This window comes from Struthio camelus, chromosome 1 (genome assembly GCF_040807025.1).
Source record: "Struthio camelus isolate bStrCam1 chromosome 1, bStrCam1.hap1, whole genome shotgun sequence".
Taxonomy (NCBI): domain Eukaryota; kingdom Metazoa; phylum Chordata; class Aves; order Struthioniformes; family Struthionidae; genus Struthio; species Struthio camelus.
Genome location: NC_090942.1, coordinates 17846450 through 17862183, shown reverse-complemented (window position 1 = coordinate 17862183; position 15734 = coordinate 17846450). Strand labels below are relative to the sequence as shown.

Below are 15734 nucleotides of genomic sequence, written 5' to 3'. Positions count from 1 at the left end.
TCACTCTGACTGAAGAATTATTCACTTGCTCTTTGTGTATGGAAAAATCCAGGGAAGGGGCTCAAACATTCCCACTGCCTCAGATTTTCTCATCTGACTGAGCTCTTCCTTTTTGCACTGGCTGCTGCCGATGCTTATCTCACAGGAGCTTCTCCATCAGTTCCCACTGCAGCAGGAATCGACGTATTTAAAAGCAGTGCATGGAAAACACTGGACCTGAAATGAATCTCTATCACTGCAATTTAATTCCTTTGCCCTCTATGCCTCTGCACCTCTTATTGGTGTACACAAGCAGCATCCATGCCGCTGTGCCCAAAAGAAGCCCAATTTCAGATCAGATGGGCAGGTCTACTGGGAGTAATATAAATTTCAAAATGACAGAAGGCATTAAAAACAACACTTCTCAGTGAATGCTTAAGATAATGGTTATCAACCAGCTACGAAATCACCTGCTTTTGAAAGTATGAACAATGCATGAAATCTACAGTATTGCAGCCAGATAGTCACTATCAGATTACCTAACCCATGAGCCACTTGTTCCAAGTTGCAGCTGGGGCTGAGGTTAATTTTCCTGCCAAGGCTTAGCTATAATTTAAATTTCCTACACTATTTAAGCTGAGTAATCTGTACTTCAGGTCTCCTGAGCATTAATGAAACAGTTATGAGAAGTTTCAGGATAAAAGGTTAAACCCATAAAAATATGCAACTCATTTATAAAAATAACTCCATCAGATTTTTCACAAGCTATAACAGCAAAGGTGTTAATTTCTGCATTTGTAATAACGTTGGAAGCTCCACTGGTAGACGTCATCGGAGAAGGGTCTCTTTGGGATCCACTAGCCACAAACTTTTCAAAATCTGTAACGAGGCTGCACACATTGCAGCAGTGTCAGTTCAGCACTTCCTACCTCACAACCAGGGAAGCAGCTCAGGAGACCGAGAGGTGTCTCTATTTTAGAGAGGCATCCGTGATCTAGTGGCTTAATACACACTATCTGCGGATCAATTTTGGTTAAACTCAGTCCTTTTCTTTCTTTCTTCTCTAGATACAGGACCATGACAGTGTCATCTGCGGGTGACACTTTAGGTACATAAGGCACCTACCTGAACATTCCTAGGTGTCTTCTGCAGACTGAGATGAGTCAGTTGCATGCGGACAACTCTATGGACATACAAAGTCAGGTAAGACAAATCCTGTTCTTGTCTCTGAGCCTGACACACCCCTTTCCTCCCTCCCCGACGGGGAGAATAATGTCTACCAGTGTTATTAGAGGAATCAAAACGAAAATGGTCAAAAAAACATTCCACGCTTAAGAGTAGCTTTGTTATTAGCTGTTTTGGTATGGATTGGAATTGACGGTGTGCTGGATGCCCAACAGACATATGAAATCAGTGGGGTCTGGAGACAATTTCTGAGCTCTATTGAAAACCCAGATCTTTTACTATTGCTGTAAAATAGAATCAAAAATGTTTAGATAGCTCCTCAGGAGCTCAGAAATTATTTTAAAATAAATCAGCTTAAAATAAAACCAGTAATTCCTTGTTATAACTGATACCATATTCATATTCAAATAATCAGCTTTTCTCAGTAAGCATTAGCTTGTATTTGCCTATCAGTTTTTAAGAGTCTGGTCTTTCTTCTCTTCATCTAGCAGCCTTTTAAGCTTTTTCATCTGTATCATTTGCTGGAAAGTCAGGTAATGCAAGGCAAGCATCTTTATGTCTCATTATTACTGATTACCCAGCTCTGGCCTGCTTTTCTCCCCAGCTTATTCTGCAGGCCTGGCCTTTTCTAGGAAATGCCATCATTCCTCACGACAGCACAGCTTAGAGACTTGCTGTGAACTGTATCTCCTCACACCACTCTAAAGGATCTGACAGTGAAGCTATTTAAAAATACTTTCTTTCAGAAGGCAAAAGGATTGGTATATGGTTGTTGCTTATGGTACATTATATTATTCCAGAAGAAAAAGAAGCAGCCCCAGGGCTGGCCACAAACACGCAATCTAGGCTCTTTATTAGAAAATACACCGATTTACGTCAAATCACAAATCTTTGTTGTTGTGACCTGTGACAACTGCTGCAACAAAACCCTGCAATGATGGTTTCTTGTTTGGTTGATGCCTCAGTTACACACATAATAAACCTATGAAGCTCTGAGCCATTTCTTCAGCCTTACACTGCTGTAACTAAGTTCTACAGCTGGTCCACTGTCTTATTCGGTCTTTGGTCACAAACGACACTTTAAAAGAAACCTCCTCTCAAAATAGTATCTTAATAAAAGGTAAAAGGGCTATCTGCTCTCCTGCCTGCACCAGGAGAAGCCAAGCAGGCAGTTATTGCCCACAGCCCAGCAGTCCTTGCCCTTTCGCTCCAAACGTGAGAATTTATCAGATGGAAATGAAAGACAGTAACACAACTATGGCTGACTTCAGTGGGAGCTTGAGTAGGCCCTAGGAAAACATTACCTTGTTCAAACAACCTTAATTTCATATAGGATAGCTCACTGTAGGCTAGCCATCCTGTTAGATCTGTTTTTTTCGTTCTATTTGTATTAAAAATGAGAGCAGAAGTAGGAGAGTGCTTCAAGCGTACACTGTATGAATAGAAGTAGCAATAATGGTACTTAGCCTTTATGCAGTGGCTTTTTATCTGCAGATTTCAAAGCATTTCCACAAAAGGACATTACTGTCAATCTCCACATTCCCCAGAAAGGAGAAGTGACATACACAGGCTCACCCAGCACGTCCTGCCAAAGCCAGGGAGAGATGCCCAGCCTCCCGCCTCCCCCTGCCGCTGGCTGTGCGCCGGCCTCCCCACCCTTTACCTGGGCTGTGTCGGAAACAAGAAACGTCTCCTCTCACCACCTCCCTTTCCTGCGTGAGTGCCTATCTGCTTGCTCCTGGGACAGGGACTAGCTCTAAATGGGCAGGAGCAGCGTCTGGACAGAGACATGCTTCAACGGGACCCCGAGCTAAGGTAAAAAAGGAAGCAGCAAATTAGCATTGTACGTATAGAAGAGAGTTTATTTTATCTAAATTTGTTCTATACATACATAAAGAAGACCTGTACATAGGGGAAAGAGTAACTCATTCACTCTCATCTAAACTAGGGACAATGAGGACTTTCATGCAAATCAGAGCCCTCCTTTACTAGTTATTTTAGCATCAATGTATATTTGCAGGGGCTGTGAACACTCCCAAGACAGGGCAGTTATATTTCATACCTGTCTGTAGATCTTTCCTGCAGCATAAAAAACAAACATGAAATATGATGCATTGAGGTCCTTGTGTTTCAAGTTAGCAAAAGCCTGGAAAGCCCAACAGCTGCTGGTGTTTAAAAACATTTTAAGCCAAGTGGCTGTATCGAATGAATAAATGGCAGCAGGGAGCCTCTCCACAGCTACTTGAGAGTTTGGGCCTGTTCTTGACATGGGAAAAAGGCTTTTTTTGTGTGTTTCTTCCTTGTGTGTTGCAAACTCTGTACAACACAAGGATTTCCATGGAGATAGAAGCATTGCATATTGTTGAGGCAAGGATCTGAATTTAAAACAGAAATATGATTGATCTCCAAGTGCTGCTCAGGGGGCAAGGCACTGTTATGCTAAAAAGTATGCTTTGCAGCCCTCTGTCACACTGCTGTAGGTTTGCCATCGTTAACTCCTCAGTTGCCAAACCCAATATGCATTCAGAGAATAAATAGCTCGGAATAGCAAAAAAATGATTCAGTGGTAGCAAGGCTCCTTAATCTGTCTGATGGCTCAGTGCTGACTTTTCTGCAATACAAGTGTTTCCACACCAGCGTGACAATAAGCAGTCATCCTGCAAGGCACTGGGAAGCATCACTTCCCATGGACAGAGGGAGCAAGGGCTCTCACTGACTCCAAAAAAGGGCTGAGGAATAGGCCCTTGGGACTTTGGATTCATAGGCAAATTTAATAGGAGGAGTTAATAAAAATAAGGAAAAACTGTTGGACATACCTGTCAGCTCTCCATTAACTGCCATCAAATGAAAAAGAAAAATTTCAAGCCAAATAAGCATATGGTACCAATATTCTCTCCTTTTACATCCCACACCTGCAACTCTCAACACGTAGACTGAATGTTAAACAAACAGGAAGCACAGAGAGAAGCAACCACCTACTACCTGCATGCGTGGTTTCAGCAGCTGCTAGCCGAAAGAGCTCCCTCCCAAAAGACTGTCTATTAAGGTCTCTTAGGACAGGGAAACATCATAAACAGTAAGTACAATAGGTATTGTGCCTCTGGAGGAAAATCCCGAGGTGTTTGTCTTGTCACCCGTGCAGCGGCACTCGTACGACTGTGCAGGGAGCAGTCAGCCCAGCAAGCAATGGCGTGCGCTGTCTGGCAGGGAGAGCTGGGGGCAGGGGAGCTGGGTTGGCATTCCCACAAGCAGGGCCCAAGGAGCTGGAAAATCTGCAGGTCCAAAGCAAGGCACCATGCAGGGAAACTGCCTCTTGAGTGCAGATGCACTGCGGTGGGTGGAAGATTTAGAGGTTTCAGAAGAAAACTCAGAGGGAGGAGCAGAAGAGCCCCTGCAAGAAGCCGGTGGGGGTTTCTGATTCAACGGCGAGCCAATGCAGCTGCTAAACATGTCGCAAGAAACTCAGAGAGGCAGGAGCCAGCCCCTGCTCCTCGTCCAGGCAAAACAGGCTCTCTGCATCCCCAGAGGAACAGCTGGAGGAAAGGCCTTCTTCTGATAGCCCTTGGCAGCCCCCAGGCCCTCGTGGGCCACTTACAGCGCAAGAAAGGGACAAAGAGCCTCTGACTCGCACATGAAGAGCTGTGGCGCTCCGTGAACGTCCTTATGAAATTACCTTTTTTTATTTAGGACTACAACTGGAGGTGATTAGCAATGTGCCCCAGCGGGCTTCACTTCTCTGTCTGACGTGTAAAGAAACTCTAGTGCACAGATCTCTGGAGCTCAGCGCCGTTTGGTCCTCTTAGATCTGCATGGTTTAAGCTCTCCCAGTTTTTTCTGGTCCTCGGCTTGCAGCAGCTTTCCCAAGCCGCTGCCTCCTGCTCCCCACCCCCCCGCAGCTGCACAGGTCTGCCGCCGTTTCCCATTCCCTGTTTCGGATGTAAAATGCCACACCATTAATTGCATGGTGTTAGGACAAATGCTTGTCTTCTTACTGCTATTCAGAATCCACAGAAAATGAAGCTTTTTACATATTCTTGATTAGACAAATGGCCCACCAAAGGCAATCTTCATTAAAATTCAACTCTTCATTAAAATTCCATATACATAAGTATCATTAAAATGCAGAGCCGGCTTGTCCACACATACAAATTTCCCACTATTAAATCATGAAATTATAACACTTAATGATGGTAAAAACAAAAAAAAGTTTAATCTGGCAACAGACAATCAAACAAGTACTGCAGGCCTGAAATTCATTGTAAAACTACTGCTTTGTGGTTTTTTTTTTAATGGTACCCACAACGTGCTTGAAAACCACAGACTGCACGTTTCTTGTGCTCTCTGTGAACAAACATGGTGAGGGAGAAAGCAGATAGGAAAGCATCGCAGCCAGTGTACTGCACCAGGCTTTTGGAAGCTCAGGGATAAATCCAAATAAGCCAGCAAGAAACACGAGGCTGCGGAGGCCTCCCTCACCATGGAGCTCAGCTGCTGCCACCGCAGCTGTCATGCAGTATCACTCTCACAAACTGGTCCAGGTCCACCTTAATGTTATTTAGATAATTAGGTTTCCTGAGCTAGGAGAGAGATGGATCTTATTCCTCCGATAGATTAGGATCCTTCTGATAAATTCCAGGGTACATTTATTCAAGACCAGTTTATATCCCATGCCAAAGTTGTCCTTCAAATGTCTCTGAGAAGCGTCCCCTGAAGGCACGTTTACGGCAAGCACATCCCCTCTCAGGTCACATTTTATGTTTTACTGGGCTAAACAAAGTAGGGTCTTTCATTGTCCTCTTGAATGATAGTTTCTCCTTTCCACAAGCAGCCATAATAATGCCTGGGGTCTGCAGCCGTGATTTCGGGACCCACGTGATCAGAACTACATATCTGCAGTCCACACGATCCGTATGGACTAGAAGGTGATCTGAAAGGTCCATGCTGCTGACATAAAAGCAGCCCTACTGTCTTTAGGGACTTTGATGCTTGAGGTAGGAAGCGATTCACTGTCTCATTCTCTTCGCCAAAACGGTCAAATTCCCAGCTGACGTTTTCAAATGCAGCCCAGAGAATTCTTAAATGAGTCGCCACCTTTGCGAGCGTGGGACAGAGCTGGCGGACGCTGTGGGTGCCGTCGTGCGACGCCGCGGGGCTGGCTGCGGGCGCCTCCTCACCCGCCTCAGCACTGACTAAGGGGCCTTCGCTTGGGCAAAGTTGAGGAGCGTCGTTCTACTCTATCACAGTGAAGACTGGGATGTGACAAAAGGATTCAACGTAAAACAAGTTTCAGAGCAAGTGACAAGGGGATTAAAACCCAAGCAAGGCATAAATATGGAAGGTTAGTATCATCAGAATGGAATTACTTTAACTTTATTGTTCTTTATAGACTGCATATTGACCATGAAGTGAACTGTTTTCTGTAGCATGTTCAATTGACTTTGGGAAACTTCCTTAAATCAAATCGAAAATGTTTTGAGATTTCTCGGGAGAACAAATGAGAAATAAATAGCAAAGCGGCATTTCGCTGAAGTGTCTAGTCACCAGTCATCATCAGATCTGACAGACAGAACAAGATGTTTAGAAAACATATTGAATATGGTCTGTTATCTAGCTATGTACTGAGGCTTTTATCTGATATACTCTGGGTTTCCTTATATAAAAAGAGTCATTGCTGAACCGTATTTGCAACAAAAATATATGTTTATCCTAAGGACCCTGTTGTTTATGGTATGTTGTTTTTGAGTCCCGTACAATTTATTTCATGGTAACATTATGCTTTATGCTTTAATAGTGCTATGAAAAATTATGACCATTACAGTTTATCTGGTGAAGGGCAGGCTAAAATCTGCTTTTATTTATGCTTGAATAAATCTAAAACAACTGTTGACCAAAGTTGCTCATCTAGATACCCACTGCTGTGACAGCATAGCAACCGATCCACAGATGTTCATTTTTCCAGATTACTGCTAGAGAGCAGCACTGAGAGCCCAGGGGACTGACGGATACTGTACAAACACTGAGAAAGCATCATTCTTCAGCCTGGATCTTCTCCGCGATGTAGCTTCTGAGCTACATTAAAGAGAGCAGAAACTTAGAAACCTTTTCCCTGGGCAGGCGCTTACAGGCAACGACCAAGACACTTAAGCTGCTTCTGGATAAATTATGTTGAATTCCTGGCACTCTCTAAGCTTCTCCAGGCCTCCAATCATTCCTGCAGTACTTTTCTGAATCCTTTCCAATTTATCAGCGTATGCTTTGAAACGGGGACCCAAGAAGTGGCCGGTTTGTTCCAGGAACGCTCTCGCTAATGCCTCACAGAGCAATAATTTCTCTCACCTCCTCTGTCTGAGTATTTCCTTCCTGTGCATCCAGGATTGCTTTAGCGCTTTAGCCGCTTGGTTAGACTGGGAGCCCCTAAGCAGTCTGCAGCGAAACCATTTTGTGGCTACTGCTGGCTGAAATAGTCCCAGATGCTGTCACCCACACCTGCAGTTTGGTCTCAGCATACACAGGTCTGTCCCTAGCAATTCAGCCTACCACTAAAAAGCACGTTATTCAAGGGAGGGCAGGGGGCTGTGCCCTGGGGGAGCCCCGCGGAGCTGCTCCTTGTCGCCTGCCACCCCGCAGGCGGCACCCGCTCCGCCGGGGCGAACCGCCACCGGGTGCTGTGACGAGCCCCTCCGTCGCCAGGCTGGGCCCTCGGGTGTAATTACTTTTTGAGGTCTATCCATTAGCAGATTTCAGAGCCTTTTGATACGGGTTGCATTGCTGGTGTACAGGAATCATTATTTTTTTAGCAGAATGTCATGTGTTATCAAATGAAGTGCCTGACAGTGTATAGTTCGGCAGCGCTGCTACTTTTATCAGTCAAGCTGCATCTCAAAGGAAAAGCAGTATCAAGTTTGACAGAGCTACCGCTCTGCACTCATTTGCCTATGTGTACAAAAAAGCAATCAATCTGCAAAACCTCAGCAAATAAGAAAATATATTCAGTTCTTTAAAATTTCAAAGAAATATCTTTAGTTCATCCTCTCTGCAATTTTCCTGAAAACAGAAAGGTTTTTACTTCTGGCTGATATTTGGCAACTCTCAGAACATCTGAGACAGCTGATTTCACTCTCAAGCCATTTAAAGCAGATGGATTGTAGTCATGCACAAAACGCTCTAATGAATAAGTAAAACTACAGTTACTTATTATATTATATAATAGCCATTTGTAAAGAAATGATCATCGAAGCAGCTGAAGTTTTCAGTTTCTCCGTGCCTTGCTTTATTTAATTGCCTTTGTCGCCTCGTTTTTGTTGTGCATTTACTGCCATCCAGTGCTCTTTCGCGGTATTACTCTAGCACCCGCTGTCAAGAGCTAACCCAATGCTGGAGTATTTGGCTCGTAATAAACACACTGACCTCATTTGCTACAGGTATGCTGCAACAATACACCAGCACATTGTGAGGTTGTAGCAGTGTTTTGAAATGCTGCAGTATCTTACTGTGATAACAGCTTCATAATGATGGGGACCCGAATTTTCAAAACCTGTGTATAGGGCTCTGTGTGTCCAGCGCTGCTGCAGACAGATTCGCATGGCTATTTTGCAGGAGGTATTGAAAAGAAGAGGTTTAACGAGTACATTAAATAATGATTTACTTTGGTTTTAAGATTTTTTCTTTTATTTCCTACATAGGCTTTGCTTTCATTTTTCATAATCTGCAAATATTCAAGTGTGTCTCTTAGAGAATGGGCTACTTCTGCTTTGATGAAAGATAAAACTTGATACTTGAAAAGTACCCATCTTGCCTAGATTATTTTTTCCCTTTGGTAGAATTACACCTTATAAGATCTTCATGCTTTTATATAAAAGGAAGTTAAACTGGTAGCTATTTTAAATGGTTTGAATTGTTTAAAGGTTCCAAATTTTTTATACTTTCCTGAAATGTTTGATGGGGTTCACAATACACCATCCACATCATAGCAAATAACAAAAAAAAAATATTCCCACCTTCTACACAGTTTACTAAGTCTGAACGGTTTAATCCAGCTAAGATATCTGGGACTTCAGGTGGGCCAGAAACGTTACTTCAGATCCCATTCAGAGGTGCAGAGAGGATGGTCCAGGCAAATGAAGGGCTTCAGGTGGTGAGCTGGGTGCAGCCGGCACCCCGGCCAAGCTGCTCCAGGCACCGCTCTGGGTGGATGTTAGACGCCTACATCACTTCATGTACCCAACCATATCATCTGTATTTTTGGGGTATAGCTAGTAGCATTTTCCCTATTGCAAGGATACAATACTTTGTGGAGAAAATTTAATAAAGCAGAAATGTATATTTGCATATTTAAACTGATGTCCAGTTTGCCATCATGTGGTGATTTAAGAAAGCCAGAAGTTACGGGTTATATCGCTTAAACCACTCTCCCTCTTCCCCTTACTATATACGTACAGTCCCCCCAGCTTTCCCCTTTTCCCTGGTCTCTCTCCGTAAGGAGGCGGGGAGAAAAAAGCCTTTGTAGCTATCAGTCACCTTCAAAATTCTGAATATCAGCATCGCTGTACACGTCTCAGCAGCAATGCTGTACTGCACTGCTTGCCATTTGGTTAGTTACTGCCACATGTAAGCTATGAGGAGTTGTTTAATACAGTGTTTCAGTGTTATGTTTTGTGCTACAGTATAATATTTTACTTTAAAAAATCAGGGTAATTAAAAATCTTTGCCTCAATTAATCTCCAGCACACAGAGAATGTCAACTGAACCTACAAAAAAAAAAATCCCTTTATTGGTGTTTTTAATTTTGCATTTCTTTCAGAGTGCTGATTCAAAGAGGTTTACTCGGATTCCCTTTTTTTTTCAATTGATTCTAATTCCAGAAGGTTTTACATCCTTAAAAGGCCTTAAAGAACGATGGTAGAGCCTGCTCCCCCAGCAGCCCTTCCACTGGAACGGGCCCTGCTTACGTCAAAACAATGCTCTTCCTTCTCGTCTGGCCCCAGACTGCCCTAAATGTAAGTGTCAAGGCATTAGCTTTGATATTGTTCTGCCCGCACCTCTAAATAGAAAACTGATCATTTAAGCATATTTTAAAATACTATAAAGAATATATAGCACTCTGAATGCTGAAACTGCAGTTTAACCACAGAAAACAGGTCTGCTTTTGAGCTGGCAGGAGAAGAATGGGATTTTCTTCCATAGATGTCTGCAAAACTGGTCAAGAAGAGACCACTTAGCCTTTTCTGATCACCAAAACCTTTCCAGAACTGTTCAGTGCATCATTTCTTCCAAAGTCTCATCTAACCTAGTCCCAGATGCACGTGCACACTATTTCATCAGGATCTAGTCTGTTATTCATACCATTCAACCTGTCGCAGTATCTAACCTAGCTGTTCACATGTTTAGTTTCTTCTCCTATGGTCTTTGAAGAACTCTTTTATCTATCTCTCAACTTGGAAGTATTTACGGGCTATGACATTATCCCCCAACCTACCCCTTCTGTACTGAATGACATTTAGTTTCTTCAGGAGCTCCTCCTGTCACATCATCCAGCTTTTGAATTATTTGTTTTGTGTTTTTTCCTGCATTATTAGAACCTCTGCCCATGAGAGGATCTCTCTGCATTTTAAATTTTTTTTTTCTGGATGTGAAATGAATTTCGTTAGGTAAATATGCGGAGGGTGTTCCACAGACTAGGCAGTCTCGTACATTAAAACGGCAAGGGCAAGGGCAGCTCATGAGGAGCTTGCTGTCAGAATGATTTTTTTTGCTTTAGCACAGCTGCAGGTAAATCATGAGACATGTAATCCCACCAAAGAGAGACTCCTTTGGGCCTCAGCCCTTCAGATGGTGCATATGTTCTTGAGAGACTAAAAAGGTCCCACAGCAGTAAATGAGAGAAAACAAAGTAGGTTGCTGCTTAATTGACATTCTTGTCTTGGGATTTTTGCCCATGAGGTAGCAAAGCCTGAAGCCTAATACCACAGGGGAAAACAGGAGCAAAGAGGACATAAATTCATACTGCCACTGACTGCAACACCAGAAACAGGTGCACACTACAGATCACAGCTTGCAGCAAAAATGTCTCTGTGTTTCCAAACTAGATGGCATTTTTCAAACTTTTTATTCTGATTTTTATGTGCACTCACGTGAATATTCCAAGCTACGTTAGGACAAAACAGCTAAGGCTGGAGAACTCATTTTTCTCCCGGGACAAAAAAACTAATTTCTGCTTGGCTGTTGAAAATAAACAATCTGCAGTAGCTTAGAGACTTAATTAAAAGTAGACTATACCTGTGGTAAGACCTGGCAAACATCGACTTTTTAATGGCTTCTGTGAGCAGTCACAAAAAACCTACTTAACTTATCAACAGAAGGAGAAAAATAGATCTGACCAGCAGCTGGACTTCGGGACACCGTCCTTTATCGATGGAGCCCTTGGAGATAAACAAGTTCAAAGCAAGTGCTAAGTGATGCACAAGATGATAGAAAATATTACCTCAGTAAGATGTATTTTATATAGAGTTACATGAATATACTACCAGGTCATGATTAAGATCTAATGAATAAACAAAATAAGACTGCGCTTGAGATGGGGGAAACAAAATTTATTACTGTCACTAGACAAACAGAAAAAAGGGGTCCACGTTGGTGTGTCAACATTTGCTTTACAGAAAGGAAGCTGCTATTAAGCAATGAAGCTGGTCACTCCGTAGAAAACGCAGTAGCATTCCCAAAGATTATACGGATAGGGTTTTAAAGAAACTACTCTAAAATAGAATTAAATTCCACAAGTTTTATAGAGTACTGTTTACTATGAACCTTCTATGAAAGACCACCACTTGTTAGAAGGGCTGGTTCACAAGTAAAGAGAAAGCTGGCACTTTCAGAGTTGAACAGAATTCAGCTATCCTTAATACACACGTTAGAATGAGAAGAAATCATTAATACAATGATTTCAAAATCCTTCAACTCTCCGAGGATCAGAAGATGGCTCCTGTCAAACTCTCAGCAGCGCCGCTGTTCTGAAACTCATCCCATTTATGTCAACAGTTTCTAGATGGCCTATTTAAAAGTCCGCTTTTGCTATGCTGAATTTCCCAACTGAAAAACAGACCATATTTTACATTAATAGTAGTGCTGCAGCTAGTAGACCCCCCTGCAAGGACGAGCAATAGGCTTGTTTCTTTCAATAGGCTTGCAATAAAGTTCATTTCTACACTGATTAATTAATAAGAAGATACAACAGCAAATTCTTGCACTCCAGATGACTTGCTCATCTGTTAATCAAATACACAGAGGACGAAGCTAGTTAATTGGGTAACAGAAAGACTTTCCTCACTGAAACATCTCAGGCAATAAATAACCATTCAGTGAGTTTAGGCTTGCTCCCCTGATTATTCCATGTATGTAACAAAGAGGATTCTGCTAGTGTTATGTTTAAAGGAGGAAAAATTATATAGTCACTTGTACTTAAGGGGGGAAATTTAGGATGTCTGCAAAGAAAGATTATAATGGAAAATAAAACACACACAATTTATTACTGACTTTAATAGTTTCTTTATTTTAGACAAGCTTATTACACAAGAACTGAATTTCTGCAGTAGCCGGGTTTGTTCACAAGCCTCTGATGAGCAATCAGCAGTGCGCACTGAAGCATGAACTTTATATATGTACAGAAATTCACAGTTCAACAAATTCACCAGATCAACCTAGAGATAGAACGACAACAGATTTAGCTGTGCTATTACAGATAGTGACCCAACACCTTCATTCTTGGTCTTTTCGTTTACCTTTTCCTTCACCTGCATCCAAAACAGTAAACTATGTCCTTCTTCAGCTCAGCCACTTTTACAGTGAAGGGTCTGATGAAATTTCACTAGTTCAAAAATGTTTTTTACTTTCTTCTTAATTTCAGTGGTGTTCTTATTTTGCCATCCACACAGAAGCTGCACATGGACGGAAAAGACAATGGAAAATATCATATGACGCAGGCTCTGAATTTAAATGAAGTTCTTCTGCATCCCAGTTCTGCCACGCAGGAAAATATCACATTAAGGATCCCTGCTTTTCTCCCACTTTTCCGAGTGGGGTCACCATGTGATTTTATCTTGGCCAGTGAAAGCAGCAATGACTTCGGACTGCAAAGGGGTGATAATTTTAGTATCTGTTGTTAACGGTGAAGCGTGTCGCTCATCCAAAGATGCTTCATCTCCACAAGCCTGCCATCACCTGCCCAGCATTTTTAGGATGCCTTGGCTTCCCTCCTCCAAAGGGAAGCCTCCAAGGCTTGCACAGCTATTGATGACGTCTTTCTGTGGCACCAGGGAGAGAGACAGCAGTGCTCTACGGCTGTGAAAAGTGAATCTGATGTCTATAAGAGACGTTTGGACAAGATCAATTGATTTCATGTATGGTAGAGTTACTACTCTGAGGCAAACTAAGGGAGGAGTGGCAGTCTCAGTTTTGGAGTCAAGCAAGTCTTGCATTAGCAACGCATTGCTGGGCCACGAGCAATGCTGGAGGGGCTTTCAGGACAGCCCTGCTGCCCAAGGTCAGGCTGGTTTCCTGGGATGGGTGTTCCTCAAGCATCCTACACTACCAGCCAGGGTGACAGCAAAACGTGCTTAAGAACAACTAACCTTCATCTGCAAGTAAACGAAGGAAGATCAGGAAAAAATGCCATGAAGTCAATATCTGTTTGTTTTTTTTCCTCTGTGTTACACCACTTACTTAAAGTGGAACCAGTAGCAGATGCAACTGTGAGCCCGGCGCCCTGTGAAAAACATTTCCAGTTTTGTCTCCTGCCGCGTGAAGGCCGCTGCGGTAGCTATAAGCAGCAGCCTCCTGCCTCTGAGATTAGAGCTTCCTACTTGTTGGGAGACCTGGAACATAAGATCCCCGTTTTGTCTACTTTAGAATTAAATAAGAATTTGGCCTTGAATAGCAGGTGATGCTCCTATATTTAAGTTCAAACTTTTTTCCCCCCTCTCTTCTCTTGGCAGGCTTTTACATTTTGGGCACCTCATAAGAAAATGCTCATAGTAATTTTATTTTATTCATCCCCATTTGCCTTATCTGGGACTTCAGACTCCATCTTGTCTCACACAAGGTTTAAGACAAAGTAAAATCAGTGACACCATCAGCACAGAGAAAAATCTAGCACTTAATCCTTTTTATTTTATTTTGCAATCTTAATTTTTTCCCCCTTTCCTCCCTGCACCCCTCCCCCACCCCAACTAGGCAACATGGTAAGATTTTTGCTCACTTTTGTTCACATGTATTCTAATAAGCAAAAGATTTTGAAGCTACTGCCATTTTGGGGGCCAGACCTGCTTTCATGTCCTGCTGGCTGTTGGCTAAAGGGTGATGCTGTTGCCTGCCTACCTCACTTGCTTCTCACTGGTACAGCATTTAGTATCACCCATCTCCATTCATGGCAAAGACAGGAAGCATCTTTACAAGTGCTCGAGGGCATCACAACTCCTCCTGGCATCAATAACCTGTGAGTAACCAAAACCACCCAATACAGTTACTCACTACCCCAGGAGAACAGTGTATCTGGTGTGTGTCAGATTATCCAAATGCCTTTCATCTAGCAAGGTTTAAGGAGAAGAAATACGTGTATTTTATTCATTAAAAATAAAAGGTTAAATATGCTATTACAATCTTTTGAAACAGTTACCAAAAGACAAAGAGAAATACCTGTCTGCATGGACCACCTTAGCTTCACTTGCTGCTGCTCCGCTCCTTGTTCTGGCTCAGTCCGACTGGTGACCGTTGACGTTAACATCCTCCATAGCCTTTAGCCCAATAAAATTAATCAAGTGCTTCTCATGCTAGCTTTAAGGATGTCCTTCGCTCAGTTCAAGTCCCCTGGCAAAGATGTATGTCCTGACAGGTGGAGAGCTCTCCTGTGGTGAGGGCTTGGGGCTCTGCCCTGTCTGCTCTCCCTTCAAACCCTGTACTTCTAGGTCTCCTGCAACCCCCCCCAAATCCTCTGCTCTTAATTCAAAGCCACTGGTCCACAAGCACAATATTGCCCTTCAGTGCTTCAGTTAAAATGCTGATGGTGAAGGTACATGGAGCTCTGCTAGAAACTTTTCTGGTTGTGGGACATTGATTAGTCCAAAAAGTTTGGGAACCAATTTAAAATCTTCAGAAGTTTGCCTTAAGTGATACCGCAGCAGTAGGGCCAGATTCATCACAGAGCAAGGGTTTGATGTAGTATGTCCCTAAAGCCATTTTAATTAGCACAAGGTGTTTTATTCTGCTGTAAGAGATCATCATAGAAGTCCAGTAGCTTCATCACCACTGAGTTCTGAATTGATGTGTTTGATAGTAGCCTGCATTAGATCTGTTTTCCATTTAGTCATTAGAGGTCCATAAAAAATGAAAATAAATCAGCCTATTATTCATCTGACTTTGACCGTTTCCTAATCTTGTGAAGCACACAGAAATAGCTATGCTAATGACATTGTTATGAATCCGTTTTTCTTATTTGTCATTAACATTTTAAAGTGGCTTAAATGGACTAGCAATCACCATAGCAACAAAGCAGCAGTCAGGAGAACTACTATTAAGAGAAT

The 15734-nt window shown here is 42.6% G+C and overlaps 1 long non-coding RNA gene across 1 annotated transcript in view; it reads right to left on the bottom strand.

Moving 5' to 3' along the window:
- Positions 1-3297, bottom strand: part of LOC138065727 (uncharacterized) — a 36946-nt gene extending 33649 nt beyond the window's left edge. The window contains exons 1-2 of the long non-coding RNA XR_011138828.1: positions 3227-3297; positions 2828-2974 (exon numbers count right to left, since the gene is read on the bottom strand). This is a non-coding gene — a long non-coding RNA (uncharacterized lncRNA). The remainder of the gene's footprint in view (positions 1-2827; positions 2975-3226) is intronic.
- Between the last annotated feature and the right edge of the window lie 12437 nt (positions 3298-15734).